This window comes from Epinephelus fuscoguttatus, linkage group LG7, assembly GCF_011397635.1.
Source record: "Epinephelus fuscoguttatus linkage group LG7, E.fuscoguttatus.final_Chr_v1".
NCBI classification, from domain to species: domain Eukaryota; kingdom Metazoa; phylum Chordata; class Actinopteri; order Perciformes; family Serranidae; genus Epinephelus; species Epinephelus fuscoguttatus.
In genome coordinates this window covers 29,584,166-29,602,041 of record NC_064758.1, presented here as the reverse complement: position 1 = coordinate 29,602,041, position 17,876 = coordinate 29,584,166, and the positions used below count along the sequence as shown (strand labels likewise).

General features: G+C 41.8%; 1 protein-coding gene across 10 annotated transcripts in view; it reads right to left on the bottom strand.

The window, feature by feature from the left end:
- The window catches only part of LOC125892096 (membrane-associated guanylate kinase, WW and PDZ domain-containing protein 1-like), a 138,686-nt gene that overhangs the window by 117,631 nt on the left and 3,179 nt on the right, over positions 1-17,876 (bottom strand). The window lies entirely within an intron of this gene.

Genomic DNA, 17,876 nt, shown 5'->3' with positions numbered 1-17,876 from the left:
TTTAAGCCCGGTAAACACTGTGATTTTGGGCTGTCCCACACAAAAGATGACCATCATGAAAGACACTTGGCGATATCTTTGGTCGTGGCTCGGTCACGGTCTTGCGATCAAAGACAGCCTGGGATAAAATTCTGACAGTGTTTTTGAGTGTCAAAAACTTGATTTCATGCACTCTGGTGAATTGTTACACACCAATTTGTGCATTTTCTGCATCAGTTTATTGTGTAAATGTCCTTAATTTTCTTCAAAATAAAGTCTTTCTGGTACTTCCATGTCTTTATTGTGGGGGGATAAATGCACATGTTGTAAATATTGAGGGGGACATGTCCCCTGCGACCACCACTCCACCCCCTCCACCTACAGCCCTTTTTAGATAGGAATTGTGCAAATTTGCAGGAAAGCCCAATCAGTCTTCTTTCAGCATTGGCAGTGTAAAAACAAAATCGGGGAGTGCAGCAAAATGCCGCCTGCCTACTTTTGTTCATACAGAATGCGCCTTTTTCGGGGCAATGGGGGGCGTGAGCAAGTAACAAAACGTGTAGCTCAGCGTGTGACGTAACAGTGACGTGGGAGGGAAGCCACAGCTGGTCAGTCCTTCAGCGATTCTCTTGGCCCATCCTTCACCGTTCCCGTCAACTTCATTTGCGAGGGCAAGGAGGGCGCGCAATTCCTTGTCTTCCCAGTTGCTCATCTTTACAGTGTCTGTCAGGTTTGCGTTTCCCTCTTGCTACTAGCTGCTCGCTAATTCCTGATATAAGCTGTTTCCTGTTTATCCACCGCCAGTGGCTCACACGTGCAGCGTCATCAATAGCTCCTCTGACAAGTCTTCAACAGCCCCTCCCGTTGCAGAAGGCCGCCTCGGTCTGTTTAAACTAAAAGGGTTCCACCAATATGTCTACCCTACTTGGAAAAAATTGGGCACCTCGGATCAACTCGCCAATCCGCCTCTGTGTATTTAAACGCTCGCAGCTTGCCGGCAAAACGGGCCAACATTTGCGGAAGATCTGGCAGTGTAAAAGGGGCTTATGTTACATAACCAACTTTGAAACTCTGCTCTGTGAGACATCATAGTTCGGCAGTCATTAGTCACAATTTAAAGTAAAACAAAAGCATTTCAGGGACAGACCAGGCTCTTTCCTTACTGCTATATGTCAACATCTTTTGGTTATGCAAGCACACACAAATTGTATGTGCATTTGTATGGTGACAATAGAGTAACATGTGTAAAGCAGGAAATGCCACAGTAAATAAAAAAAACAGTTTTGAGAAGCCTGTCACAGTTGCAGGTTGAGGATTGATCAGCTTGTTGTGCTAGTCAACAGAGAAATGCCTTATGGGTATTATGCAGATGAGCTCCAGCTGCACGCACAGCTGTTTACATGTAACACATCAATCAGACTGCGTAAAGCTGCTACACACATGAACTGAGGTGGCGTTGCTGTTTGGTTTTTGTTGATTTTTAAAGCTTTGTCAGTTATACTACACATCTGTGACGCTGCAGGGCTGCACACACGATGGCACAGAGGCTTCCCATCACCTTCACTGTCGTGGCCTATCTACTGCTGTGACTAACTCAAACCACCACAAACGGAACTGTCCACCAGCTTCTTGGCAGTAATGAGAATATCAGATGAAGGAAGCCGCTTCCTACAAAGCCGCTTTGATTCAGATAAGACGTCCTTCCACCTGCCACAAGACGCAGATATATGACTAGGAACAGAGGAGATGCTGTGGACACTCTCACACACACACACAGTCACACAGAGCTCATGAAGGTGTTTGAACCTTCTCCACCTGTTTGAAGTTGTCAGTTCTCTGGTGTGATTTAACTTTTTCACCTTTTCCAGGGTGAAAACTCTGGGAACGGCATCATGGGAGAACTAGTCGGGTTCCTCTAAACCTCTGAGATCAAAGCCGGCTCTGCTTACTGACTCCGGCTCCTGAGCATGTGGTCGGGCTCAGGTGTAACATCTCTGTAAACCACAACAGAACTGAAGATGGATATCGAAACAATGACACGACTAAAAACCATGACGAACATTATATGTTCATACTCACAAGTGCTCCAGTCTGTCAGTAAATGAAGGTCCTGTTGTGAGGTGGGAACTTTAAATAATGACCAAAATGAGCGTCTTCATCATAAACATATCATCAATAAATCTAGCTACAGTCGCTGGATGGGTTAGTTACAAGCAGCTTCAGAATAAAAGCATCTCTAACTGTAACTCATGAAAAATGTATTTTCTTTATTTTGTATTATCATCAATATCAGGTTTTCCCATAAGCACTTTGTTTTAACTTTTCTTTTTCCACTTATTTTAAATGACTACACAACATGCACTATTTAACTACTGTAAACCAAAACAAGTCACAGCATCAGGCCCTCCTCAGTCCTCTACATCCACATTAATCATAACACATGACTCTGCCACTAGAGGGCTCCGTGCATGACATTACATCTGTCCTGACAACAGCTTCACCTGACACATTTCTGCAATATAACAATCATCTCCAGATGTTTTGTATAAATAAAAGTTTCTCTTGCCAACTGGTGCCTGATAACAGTGATCCAACATCATCCAACATGCTGTGGTTCACACCTACAGTGTGAGGGTCGTCTCACTCTGCCAGGACACTTCCTCTGCTGCACAGGAAGTGACGCATTTTTCAAATTTCAGAGGAAACGACAGCGGTTTGCTGAGGATGGAGCTAAGAGAGTCCACCAGGATGAATATACAAAGGTCTGCTCTGCATGCATCTATCAAAAGCTACTGCCACATTGTAATACCAATGCCTCAACATGCCTAAACATGACCGAATCTTACTAAATATAAAACATATATTTAACTTGTCTGACTAAATATAAAAACTGTCGTCCACAAAAATACTACAATGTTGGGTTCAATTTTAAATACTGCACAAACAGTGTTTTGCAATTGAGCTTCAAGAGCATGATGACAGCTATAATAGCAGTAGTTATTATTTTTAGTATCGATTAATATGATCATTGTTTAGTCTTTAAAATGTCAAACTCCTATCACAGTTTCCCAAAAGCCCAAGATGCTGTCTTCACACTACTCCTTCAGTCTCAGTAAAAGTCCAGTAAACTAAAATACATTCATTTTTTAAATTATATTATTATTATTGTTTAAATAAATAACTATCACATAAGACAACTGTGTCCTTTGTGTTAAGAAGGCATTGCTTGGAAAGCTACCCTCCTGCCTGGCTTCTCTTTTAAAAATCAAATCCATCCTCACAGGAATGTCTATCACTTGAGACTCCTCAGATTGGTACAGAGCTTGACAAATTAGCTTTCAGGTTTTTTTTGCATTAAATAAATGACAGAAGTTACAGGAGGAGGTATTCAAATTAGATAGGTATGTGTCTCTAGATCATTTCAAGTGTATGCTAGATGATATGGTTGTTTTACAGCGTCCCTGCTTTGGTTAATTGACAGATGTGATTTTATGATTTTATTTGCTGTTTATAATTCTTGATAGACATTGCTGCTACTTATGTTTTTTATGGACTTTTTGTTCATTACTTGAAAGCGATTGCTTTTATATATTTTTATCCATCTAACCCACTGAACATGAACTCTGGGCATTGCTGTAAAAGAGATTCATGCTCAGTCAATTTCCCCTGAATAAACAATGGTTTGATTGATTGAGAAAACCAGACCATCCTCACAACTGAGAGGCTGGAACCAGAGAATGAGTGTTGGCATTATTTACTTAAAACATTTTTTTTTTTTTAATTATTTATGAAAACAGTTGCCAAATATTTTTCTGCCTATTGACTTGTAGATTAATTATCTAACCATTTCAACTCTTTACTTTATAGAATGTAACGTCACCACAGTAGAGCTGAAACAATCAATTGTTTAATGAAAAAACAACTGGCAGCTATTTTGATGAATGATTAATCATTTCAGTCATTTTCAGGAGAAAGTAATGAAAAATTCAATACATTCACAGCTTCCTATCTCTAAAATGTTTGGATTCGCTGCTTTTCTCTGTGTAATATCACAGTAAATCTATCAAATATCTTTGTGTCGTGGACCAAAGCTTGGACAAACACAAGGCACTTAAAGACGTCAAATTTTACACTGTGATGGACATTTTTTTCTCAAGCCCGGTCTCACTCCATCAAAATTTGGTGCTTGGTCAGTGACTTGCTGTGTCACAAACCAATGAAAAAAGGTGTCCTGTAACGTCAGCATGATACGCGGCCGGGTGACATTATAGTTTAAAGGTGCTCGGCAGCATAAGGAGGAAACGCGGCGGGACAAGGATGAAAGTGAAGGCGGCAAAATCCAATTTGGGCAGATGTGGGGGGTTGGATGGGTCCAACAAACACTGACTTTCACCCAAGAGAGTGGTGTTCGCGTCCCGTAAGATTCTAACGCCAAACAATGTTCTTTTTTCCAAAACCTAACTACATGTTTTTGTTGTTGAAGGAAAAAGGACATAGTGCTTTTATTTTGAAAGAGACTGTATGTAAATGTTCAATTTCCAGTGAAAACAGAAGTGTATTTTGAAAGAATAAAATGTATGTAACAGGCAGAACTTGACACAGTGTCCAAGAACATCAACAACCAACACACCCAGGGTACCTTGCATGTCGTAAGAGGACGTGGAAAGTCTATGACCAAACGTCAATATGAAACGAGGTCGGAGTGAGAATGCTAGTCTAAAAGTCTAATAAAATAATATTTCATGCTTTGATTTTTTTATATTGAACGCTGGGATAAGCAGACCTATTTTAGTCAGAACTGCTTTACCCTCCAACTATTCATACTTCATCCAGGACTGCAGGCTGCATGTTTTCTAGTCTGGACTTTGTTTACTGAAGTATGATAGCTGAGCTCTTTGAGGATATTCCAGGAAAGTATTTCACATGAAAACATTGCCGATAAACCTCCCCTCTTCATCCTCCTCCTCCTCCTCCTCCTCCTCCTTAACCATTCTGTTGTTTCAATAAAGTGTGACCCATTAGGAAATACAATTCCAAAAACAGAAGAGGGACTGTGCACGTCTGAGTGAGTTAATCTCTTACAACATTAGACCAACAACCCTGGAACTCATTAAATATTAACGAGCAGTGTCCTGCCAGTAGAGAGCCTTTGCAATCTACTGTTGTGGACATCCCTGCAGTGTAAGTGGGGTAAAGCTAAAGCTGGAGTTACTCAAACTAATTCTAGCTTTTCCATACCACTTATTTGGCTCTAAAGTGATACATCTCTATACGTTTAACGAGTATATGCAGTCAGAAGCTTTCAGATTAAACAGCAGTGTGAATATTAGTGTCAGGATATCAGACGACTGTGCTTAAAGCGTTTTATACACTGGTAAACCGCGCAGGGTCAGGTCAGCCCTCTCAAGAGCTTATGAGCAACCTGAATCTCTGGAGATTGACGGACGCGGAGGAGGGGAAGGACAGAGAGATCAGCAGCAGGAGAAATCCCCCTAAGGATCATCTGCAAACCTTTCACCTCGGCTAAACAACACACCATGGTTTATATCAGAGGAACGATGTTACAAGTGTAGCAGCGTTTTACTTTGCAAAGAATCTAAACGAGCACAGACTTTTCCTTCAGAGACGTATTTTCAATTCTAGCATCCTGCTTCAGTTTGTAAAATCCAGCATGATGACAGAGGACCTTTGGGAAAATTAGAGCGTTTCTCACACCATGCTATTTGCATCTTAAGGAAGGTGTAATTACGGGTCCTAACAACCACAACAAACCCAAAGAAACAGACTAAAAGTAGAACTATGATTCATGTGTATAAAACGGAGCCTGTAATGGTGCGTAATCCCTTCCAGATGTGTGAATCTAGGAGGAGCACAGCTTAAATGTCAATTTATCTCCTCTATACAAGACTCACTTGCACTGAGTGTGTGTGTGTGTGTGTGTGTGTGTGTGTGTGTGTGTGTGTGTGTGTGTGTGTATGTGTGTGTGTGAGATTGACTTAGCATGATCATGTGCGAGTGTGTAGGTCACTGCATGTGCAGCAGAGAGAGACAGAGTAAGACAGACTGAGGGAGGGAATCCAGTGGCGAGCTCTTAAAGCTGTATCACTTTTCCTTCTGGATCGCCTGATTCAAACTGTCATGTTGTTACAGGCGGAGTGAAGACGAGAGACCAACAGTCAGCGGCAGCACAGTCCACTAGTTCACAACTAGTTCATACGACGACATGTTATACCAAGTGTTTGAAGTTGTTCTGAATGGCCACAATTGTGGTCATCGGTATCAGAAACAGGTTTACAGGTAGGTCTGAACATACAGAGTTCATCTTGGTGATTTGGTGAATTAAAAATAAACACAGTGCAAATTTGAAAGGGTAAAAAATAAAATGGAAAAAAAATGACAATAGAAAATGTGCAAAAAAATAAGATGTGTCAAATAATAGTGCAAGAATGTGCAAAATATTGACAGGGATGTGCAAACGTTCACAGTCACTGGCTACATTCACACTGCAAGTCTTCAATTCACATTTATTGCTCTGATATGATTATTTATTTATTTATTTTTTTTGGCTGTTCACATTATCTTTTAAATGTGGCCAAGATCAGATTCTAGTGTGAACTGACCAGCCCGCACGTGCAAAAGCACAATAACAAAGACATCACATGCAGCGCACTGCTGTACGAAAGTAAACCAGGGCCTACTTTTACCTACGTCTGTCAGCGTCTGTCCATGAGACTCTCCTGACAGGACTAGCAGTTCAGGCGAGTGACTCAAAAGTCACATGAATTCCAGTCAGATTTGAACCCGGGGTGGGGGAGTCCCTCCGTGTGGGGTTTGCATGTAGTCCCCGTGTCAGAATGGGGTTTTTCCGGGTACTCCAGCTTCCTCCCACAGTCCAAAGACATGCAGGTTAATTAGTGGCTCTAAATTGCCAATAGGTGTGAATGTGAGTGTGAATGGTTGTCTGTCTCTATGTGTCAGCCCTGTGATAAGCCCTTTTCAAACAGGAATTGTGCAAATTTGCAGGAAAGCCCAATCAGTCTTCTTTCAGCATTGGCTGTATAAAAACAAAATCAGGGAGTGCAGCAAAATGCTGCCTGCCTACTTTTGTTCATACAGAATGTGCCTTTTACGGGGCAATGGGGGGCGTGAGCAAGTAACAAAACGTGTAGCTCAGCATATGACGTAAACAGTGACGTACTTCGAGGGAAGCCGTGGCTGGTCAGTCCTTCGGCAATTCTCTCATAAGTCGGCCTCTTCGTTTGCGAGGGCAAGGAGGACGCGCAATTCCTTGTCTCCTCAGTTGCTCATCTTTACAGTGTCTGTCAGGTTTGCGTTTCCCTCTTGCTTCTAGCTGCTAATTCCTGCTATCAGCTGTTTGCTGTTTATCCACCGCCAGTGGCTCGCACGTGCGGCATCATCAACAGCTCCTCCCACAAGTCATCAACAGCCCCTCCCGTGGCGGAAAGACGCCTTGTTCTTTTTAAACCAAAAAGGTTCCACCAATATGACTACCCTATGAGGCGGAATATTGGGCACCTCAACTCGCCAATCCAGCTCTGTGTGTCTAAACGCTCGCAGCTTGCCTGCGAAACGGCCCAACATTCACGGAAAATCTGGTGGTGTAAAAGGGGCTATAGTCTGGCAGCCTGTCCAGGGTGTACCCCGCCTCTCATCCAGTGTCAGCTGGGATAGGCTCCAGCCCACCCACGACCCCAACAGGACAAACGGTAACGGAAAATCAATGAATGAATGCCTGTGAATCCATGTGGTACGTGCTGTTCTAAAACAGATCTGAATCACATATGAGCAAAAAATTCAAATTTAGGTCACTTTTGACTGCAGCCTGAACGTAGCCATAGGAAGGCTCAGACAAGATATTGTTTAAATAGAGAGAGATACTGCCACACATTTTCAGTCTATCCTGGAAGACTTCATAATGTTGCTCTTGGCTGTTCAAGTCAATAATGACAGAAATACTGCTGTAAAACAAAAAGCTACAGGGTGAAATTTAAAAATGGCCGACCATGGTGTGAAGTGGGTGTGACTACATGTTTTTAATCAGCCTAAGAAAAAGAATGAGTTGCTCTAATGGCACAAACTCTCAGTGTTGTTTAACAAAACATGCTGCTCAGAAAATGTTCTCATTTCCACACATTGATCATGTTTTCTGTCTCTTTCTTACTCTTCAAACCCACAGCTGTCATTTAGGAGTTTGTAAGTTGTGCATTAAGTTTTACTCAGTTGACATCTTGACAAAACAATGTAGGGGAGGCTAAAAAGAGACAACAAATAAGTAACATTATACTGCAGTATTTGATAAACATATACAGGTTGATTGCTTGTTCTTGCTCAAGATGTGGTAATGTGGTTTTATTTTAATGTTGCTGATTGTGTCACCTGAGAGCTGTTTGTTTAATGTACAAGTGTTATTGTTAGTGTTAATAAAATATTCAGTGAGATGCAGGCTAGGAAGATCTTCTTGGGAACATCAATAAAAATTCTTTCTTTAATGGAGTTTCTATTTGTATCAACATCAATCAATCACAGCTATTCATGCACAACAAAGTAATAAAGAGCCATATACAGGTGAGACTGTCTGAGCAGGTCACATAACACCCGCTCGTACTGTTCATGACTCAGTCGTTCTTTATGCAAAGCAAACATTTGTACAGTGTCTTATCTCCAGAGGTCGTCCCATTTTCACACATTAAACACATGCATCATGATTAGTTGTAGAGAAACCTGTCAATCAATTTAGAAAAATAGGAATTACCATATGAGATGATGCAAACTACTGTGCAGGTAAACTAAAGTATATAACGCTATATTGCACATGCACACATTCACGTGAAAGCCTTAAACAAACCCTGGGAGACAGATTTATAATGGTTTGTCTTAGTTCCTGAAATACTGACATTTTGAGAATACAAGTTTTTCACCTGCATGTTCTGCACTGCTTCTGAATTGTATTTTAGTACTGATGTTATAACTGTATTGTATTTGTATTTTAGGTTGCCTGTCATCATCTGGCCGGGGACTACAGCTGGAAATTAGCCATCTCGGCTGAAGCTGCACTATTTACTGTTTTTTTTTGTTTTTGTTTTTTTTTTTTGCTACAGTCAATTAGTCCACGAAACTATAAATAAATAAACTAAGATAAACCTGAACATTATGTACTCGCTGCCAGCGATTTAAATGCTACAGCTGAATATCACATTTTGATTAAATTCCCTCTCACAGCTCACATAAACAGATGCTTATATACAGGAGAAGTTAAACTGTTCCACTTATTTTCCACTTCTCTCCATTTTTGTTTGTTTCCTGCAGGAAGTCATCCTGATAACAAAGATTTGATTATTTAAGAAAAACAACCCGCCAGACACACGCAGCCTGTAAAGAAGTTATCTGACAATATGATTTGAGATGAGTTCACTGGCATCATGTTTTCTCTGAATACCCATGAAACCTCACTCAATGAGGAAGGGTGCTCCAGAAAAGGTGACAGTAAAATGGACAAAAAGAAGAGAAGGAACTTTGACTGAGCTGGTTTCAAACAACTGTGGGATTATCTTATAGCATAGGTAATCAAGAGGCCATGCATCTGCTCCAAAGAACCTGCCACCCTTAAAAAAACAACTATGGAACATTTAAAACATGTTAAGAGCTGATTTATTAACTGTAAAATCATCTTAATTTCATGTTCTTATGGAAGACATTTAAGTTATCCCTCCATCCATTTTCAACCGCTTATCCGAAGCCAGGCCGTGGGGGCAGCAGGCCAAGCAAAGCTCACCAGACGTCCCTCTCCCTGGCAACACTTTCCAGCTCCTTCTGGGGGACCTCAAGGCATTCCCAGGCCACATGAGATATGTAATCCCTCCAGCATGTTCTGGGTCTGTCCCCGGGCCTCCTACCAGTGGGACATGCCCAGAACGCCCAGGAGGCATCCTGATCAGAAGCCCGAACCACCTCAACTGACCCCTTTCGACGTGAAGGAGCAGCGGCTCTACTCCGAGCTCCCTCCGGATGTCCAAGCTCCTTACCCTATCTCTAAGGCTGAGCCCCGCCACCCTCATTTCGACCACTGGTATCTGTGACCTCATTCTTTCAGTCATTACCCAGAGCTCATGACCATAAGTGAGGGTTGGGACGTAGATGGACCAGTAAATCGAAAACTTTGCCTTCTGGCTCAGCTCCCTCTGTACCACAACGGTCAGCTACAGCGCCCACATCACTGCAGAAGCTGTACCAAACCACTGATCCAGCTCACGCTCCATTCTACCCTCACTGGTGAACAAGACCCCAAGATACTTGAACTCCCCTGCTTGAGGCAGTAACTCTCTCCAACCCAGAGGGGGCAATCCACCAGTTTCCGGCAGAGAACATTGGTCTCAGATTTGGAGGTGCTGACTCTCACCCCAACAGCTTCACACTTGGCTGCAAACCGCCCCAGTGCATGCTGGAGGTCAACAGAACCACATCATCTGCAAAAAGCAGAGATGCAATCTGAGGTAACCAAACTGGGCCTCTTCCTCCCCTCCAGCTGCACCTTGAGATCCCGTCCGAGAATATCACAAACAGGATCAGAGACAAGTGAGAGCCCTGGCGGAGGCCAACACCCACTGAGAACGTGTTTGACTTTACGCCGAGTATGTGGGCACAGCTCTCACTTTGGTTATAAAAGGACAGGATGGCTCATAGCAGCGACCGCGGTACCCTGTATTCCCGCAGTGCCCCCCACAAGACTCTCCTTGGGACACGGTCGTGACCTATAAGTTATGTACAAGCAAATACTTTGATGACAGAGGGGTGAAATAGATAGTGAGAGTAATAAATAACCTGTCTCAATTCAACGGGTCAAGGTGTGGCCTTCAGAGGACTGACCAGAAACTGAGGCTGCATGTCCTCCCCAGAAAAAACAGTCCAGTCTCATGCCAAAAAAAAAAAACAAAACAAAAAACTGAGGTGCACTGATGTGCATTTATACATCAAATCAACACATAATAAAAAAGACTAAAAAATCTACCAGTTTAAAATAATAAATGGTAATATTTAACAATTATAATGTGTATAGATAATAATGACGTCTGTGTGATATTAGCATCATGTTAAGGCTACTAACAGGAACACTGCAGGCGTATTCTCCATTATTTACACTTTGCAGTAAATTTTCAATGGCCCAGTTAATACAATATCAGCAATAACCACGTGTGCAGCCATGTATGATATGAATACAGCTGAATTTCATTCCTGTCTCACAGAAGAAAAAGAAAGGACATGACTGATTTATCCAGACTCAAGCTGAGAGAGGAGGGAAGTGCTGCAACAAGACGTGTTTGTGACATTTAAAATATGAAGTGACTCTATGTACAGCAACGTGCTGCCTGTTTGCTGCTTGGACTGCTTCATGGAGAACATGATGTCTGTGAACTCTACAAGAGACAACGTACTGTACTTAAATACCCTGCGGGCTCTCCATGCTTATTACTGATAATGTAACTGGCATGCGGTGGAGGAGTATACTGCATCTCTTCATGAGCTAACTGAGCAGACATGGTTTACTCTCCCTTATCAGCTGAGAATTCCTTTCAGGCTGAGGTAGTTTCTAAAAGTTAGGCTCTTCTTCACAAACTGTATAACAGATATACACACTCTGACCACACTCTGACACTACCTCAAACACAAATAAATTGTGCGTGTGTGTGTCTGGGGTCAGACAAGACTTCCTGGCTCCCTGTGGGGTAACACCTGTTTTCTGCGCCACTGAAATAATGCATGTCTCCAGCCTCCAGAGAAACAGACAAACATCATAACTCATGCACACACTCTAAATTTTGAGTTCATAAATTTCAGTTTCATATCTTAAAAAAAAAAAAAAAAAAAAGGTATAGTGGTATGCAGGAATTGTCGGCTTCTGTTTATAAACTGTATCACCAGTGATAGTGAAGCTTTGTCCACATTAAGTTTTGCCTTGCTTTTTTTATGTTTTGTTTTTTTCCAGCACTATGTCCACGATTTTTTGTAGCTTCCTCTTGGATGCATGAGGCTTACGCACTGGCACATGATCACTACTTGATAAAGTCTCAACCTCACCTGCACACCGTGCCTAGGAACCACTCAGGAAAATCTTGTATAAATGGTAAATGGACTGCACTTGTATAGCACCTTTCTAGTCTTCCAACCAGTCAAAGCGCTTTTACACTACGAATCACATTCACCCACTTACACACATACACTGGTGACTTGCTACTCAGTTTTGTACACACTCACACATTTACTTTGGCATGTGGACTGGAGGAGCTGGGGATTGAGCTGCCAATCCTCCGACTAGTGGATGACCCACTCTACCTCCTGAGCCACAGCCGTCCCTTACTTTTATGCAAAATAACAAACATTCACCAGCTTCTGTTCTGATTCAAAATGCAAATAATCACTAGTTTTATTAACCTTCTATAATTAAAAAATAATAATTTCTTGGGGTTCTGGAGTGCTGATCAGACAAAACAAGACATCTTAAGGTGTAATTTTGGACCTTCAAAATGGTGGACGTTTTTCAGACCACAAAAGTAACTGACTGATCGAGAAGATCACCAGTAGATTATTGAGCTGCAGCAACTCATTGATGTATTTGTTATCAACTATCAAATTAATTGCTAACTAATTTAATAATCAATTAATGGGTTTTAATAAGTTTTTATGGAAAAAAAAAAATCAAAATTCTTTGATTCGAGCTTCTAAAATGTGAATATTTTCTGGTTTCTTTACTCCTCCATGAGAGCAAACTGAATATCTTTGGGTTGTGGACTAAATAAGGCAATTGAGGATCAGAATTTTGGGAAACACTGATTGACATTTTTCACCATTTTCTAACCCTTTATGAACCAAACAGCTGCTGAATTACTTGAGAAATGAATCGACAGATTAATTGACAATGAAAATATTTGTTAGTTGCAGCCCTTCTGACACAGTACCTGAATTTCAACACCACTATCAGATTGATTTGACACCGTACTTTGGGAATTATAAGCACATTGTGATACAAATTCAATTTTTCATGTGAAACAGAAGCCAACCCTCTCTAATGTTTAACGTCTAAACACAAGCAGTTACAAGGCCTTTGCTTTGATAAAATACAGCCTAAAATTTTGATTTAAATCAGGAACAATCTGATCCAGCAGTAAGTAAGCAGGATTGCAGATCTGACCTGACATTTGTTTTTGATACTGTGTTACAGGCACATGAGGTTTGATGTCCAGTGTAATAAAAGTCCAAATAAAAAGTGACCAAAAAAAACCCCCCAACTTTTACATGGCTCCAGTTAACTGAATGGGAATCCTAACAATGAATGCCTCTGACTGCTGGAGTATCAGATCCACAGTACTGATGGTTGTTTCTTGTTACTCGTCTGGTCTGCGCTCCATTCCAGCCTCATTGTTACAACACCTGAGGCAAAGTCTCTGAATTACAGCCGTTTGTTCAAGCTTAAATGACTCGAGCTGCTTGTGTGCGGTGTCACTGCTCCTCCACTGGTATGCCGCCATTGTTAGCAATGTTAGCACATCACTCCATCAAGACCAAAGCTAAATGCCAATGTATAAAACCTTAAAAATTGTATGCAGCACAGCCAACAACTCTATTTACACAATTTCTTTGAAGATATCCAGCCACTGTTTGCTCCGAAAGAGGTTGAACATATGAAGATAAGAACATACAAACCATTGCTGATTAAAACACAGAGCTCATGAAGGGATGGTGGATGTAGATGGAAAAGTAAAAAGCAGAAGCTAGAGAGAGAAAGAGGAGAGAAAGCTGCAGCATTCATGTCACAAGCTGTTGACAAGCCTTTCAGGGATATACTTACACAGCCACTAAATCAAGACTGACAAAATCTTCATACTTAAGAAAATATAAGGGACTTGCATTCTGGGACGAGCACATCACAGAGGAGATCTGTGTCTACAAAGCCGTCACATCCTCTCTGGATGTGTGTGTAAACCTTCTTAACTGTGCAAAGAGATCAGAGACACAATTTCAGTGACACAACTTAATGCAAGCTCCACAAAGCAGAGTCAGTTTTAAGAAGGCTGAGGTTTCGGGACCACTCACTGCATTTAGTTTTCACTGTCTGATTATCTGCTGTTACCACATCTGGAGCCATGAAAGAGAAACAGCTAATGCTAGTTAGCCCCACTTCATGTGCATTTCCATCCACCTGTTTTTATGCTTATTTAAAATTTCTAGAAAGAAAAATAGGCTAAATATCAAAAAAGTTTTTAGACTTGGCTGTCATGGAAAAGTTAGTGAATCCATAAAAACAAAGTGCAGACTTAATGAATAAACTATGATGTACATGAATCATGTTAAACTTCACACAAACTCCACTGAAGGCATGAAAAAACAGCGACAGACGAAAACATCAGAGCGGCATGGAGCAATGACAAAACAGGGACATTCCTCATGAATTAATAATTAACGCCATATTTCCATCAAGTTTTCTACAACTGTTTATCTCAATGTGCTCAACTCAAAATGTCTGCATAACGGTAGTGAATGGTTCATATTTCATTACACAGACTTTGCAAAGATGTGCCAAATTTGAAGAAATTCTCTCGAGGCATTCTTGAGATATCTAACTCAGGAGAATGGGATGAACAGATGGAAAACCCGAAAACATAATGACTCCGGCCATGGCGACTGCAGGCAAGGAGGCATAAAAATTAAGCAAAAACTGCTTGGATTTTCTTTTGCTGCCTCCACTGAGGCAACAGTGTCTGATAGGCAGAGATGGAGGAGGCAAAGATCTTCATTTCTGATGCTTCTGTATTAAAAAGCCGCATCACTAGCGTAGCAACGTAGATCGATGCTTACATCTTTACCACATCAGTCCATGCGGATAGGTTGTTGCTGCTGGACACACTGATCTGATCACTTGCATATAACAGAGTGGACTGTCTGTCTTGAATATCTGATTTGAGAAACAAATCTGATTTGCCTGCAACCTAAATGTAGCCATGGTGACCCTGAAGTTGCACTCCGAGTTCTGCTCACTTCAGCAGGACAGACGCAAACTCTCCTGAAGGTTTGAATGGTTCAACAGAAGGTCTCCCTAATCACAAGACCACCCTGTCACCAAGGAAGTGAGTAGAGTGGTGGGAGAAAGCAAGAAGTGACCTGAGAGTAGAAACAGGAGCAAAATGGAGAGTTTGATGTATAGCAGTCTGGTTGTTTGATCGGGGTGTACCAGTGAACTCCCGGCCCCACCTCTCAGGAATGCCTGGCATCTAGCAGGCAGCCCTGATTCCCTCTGGCTGGGTTCAAGTGAAGGCGACATCTAAGGCGACCGAGGGCCATTTGTCCTGGAGATCAGACAGACACCCAGACAAACCCACCCATGATCAGAGCACCATAAACTCCTTTTAGGTGCTGGAGGGGTTTCTGGTGCACTTAGAAAGGTGAAATGCCAAAGTATAATGCTCAGTGTAAAACACAGTGTTGTTCACACCTGTTCTTAGACGTATTTCAGTCTCTGATGCATTCACTGTACTTTCTCTTGCTCAAGTATCATTCTAATAACATTATATGACCTGATGTACAACCTTTGCACCTTTACGGACAGAAAGCTGTTATCAGATGCTCATTAAAATACAGAGACAACACTATGAAGACAAAACCTTTAACCTGTGAGCTGGATTCAACTGATGATAACAGACAAGAGACACACCGGTGGGTCAAAGAGTACTCCCTCTTTGTACTTTAACCTTAAAATTATGCCATAAATCTATCCATCATTCACACAGGCCTCTGTAAGCAAAGTACAGTTAATGTTACATTTGAAGTGACCACAGCCCACTGGAGGAGAGAAAGGAGAACGTTCTGTTCATTCACTGAGTGTATTTGCATTTAATGTGTACTTTTGTGAGCATTTATTTCAGTTTGAATAAGCCTGAGAGTTTCAAAGTGAGCGCAAAGGTAAAGACATGAAAACTAAACCACAACAATGCAAAGTATATTAGTGAACAGGTGAATCAAGTGAGTGAATCCTGCTTCTGGATGATCAGTGATCATGATCAATGATCAGTCAAAATTAACACTTATTCCAGTGTAAAAGTCTACGTTTGTTGTGTAAATAGCGAGGTCTCTCACATCCCTGTCATTCCTCCCCAATCTGAAGTAAGAACTTAATTAAAACCCAGACTCAAAACCACTGGAGTGTAATATTTCACCTCTTCACCACAGGAATGCCCAGACTTCATTCAGGTGGTTTTCCTTCTGCATTCCTCAGTGGGAGCAACACACCTGTGGAGCTCTAGTGTGCCACAGTGACAACCTGCCTACCTGCACACACCGATACAGTTTCCACCTCCAGTGCTGAGGTGATGTGGCCTCCTGTAATGTGACCCACAGCTCTTTGGAGGGGAGAGGAGAGAGATCTGATCCACCTCTGACCAGTTCTGCATGGGAGCCCAGCAGACTGTGAGGCACAATGGAGGTCTTGTGAGCTACTCAGATAGTCAGAGTATCCCCCTACTTTAATTACAGGTGAGGAGAATCTGACAATTTGTGCGAGAAACTAATGACAAAGCTGTGAAGGTGACTCAGGACATCTTTCATTTCTACAATCAGGGTGCTGCAGCAGTCTTTACAAAGTGTTTCCACAGGAGTTTAGAATAATTAGAAAAACCATACATTAAAAATCTCCCATGGTGCAACACTGGTCTGATCATATGTCAAACAAACTCCTGTTCTGCAGACACAAAGCAATGTTAGCGCTGAGCTCGTGTCCCAGGGGTCGTGACTTCAGCTCCGGAGGTCAAGCGCTCACTGCGGAGCCACTAATGGACATACAGTACACCAGAAATGCAACGATGCTACACTGAAACTAAACCGATGTTATATAACGCAGTTAATGATTTCCCCAGAGAATAAGCACTGCAAGCTTTGTCAAATATTGTGTGTGAGCGAGGGGAGCGAACGTGAGCGTGTGTGTGTGTGTGTGTGTGTGTGTGTGTGTGTGTGTGTGTGTGGAAAGAGACATCTGAGGTGAAACTCCTCTGACTTGAAATGAGAAATATGATTTCAGTATTCACTCAGGCGTCACAGAACATCCAGATTTGGCCAACAGGAAGAACAACAAAAACCATGCACAGTACACTGGAGACACTTGAGAGAAAAAAATAAGTTTGAATCAGTGGCTGCATCCCTCTCCCTCTAGCTGTCTCTCAGACAGATGCAGATGCAGCAGACCATGGGCAATGGGTCAAGCTCATCTAACACGCAGGGAGCACTTCCAGAAATAACCCCAGCTGCCCGTGAGTGGTGTCACAAACAAAGCATCCCTCAGTAAACGTAAACAACATTGCTTTACAGGAAGAAGCAGAGCTGGAGCGATTAGTTAATTAAACGATTAGCTGATCGACAGATAAAATATGTCAACATGTCGACATGCAAAAAAAAAAAAAAAAAAAATCATATTGCGATTATTTTTGATGGAGACTGCAATTGTAATATGCGTCGCCATTTTAGTAGTGATAATTTTTGCATTTAATTTTCACTGAAAAAAATATAATATGATGATATGATTTTTGCTGGGGTCTGCACCAAACAAGCATGTTCTTTTACGTTCGGATTATGAATAATAGGCGGGGGCATATCTGTAGCACCACAATGCTGCATTTATAATGGCATGTTGTGACACATGTTACCTTTAGCAAAAAAATACAGCTCCTGCAATTTGGATATAGCCATTTAAGCATTCTCGGAACCCATCGGCTGTATTCGGTGTCAGACTTCCGGCAGACGGCAATACAGCCTCTGGGGGCAGACCCCCGATTTTTTGGCATTCCGGTTTGAGGAGGCAAATTTCCGTTTCCGACTTCCGTTTATCTATAAGTAAATAT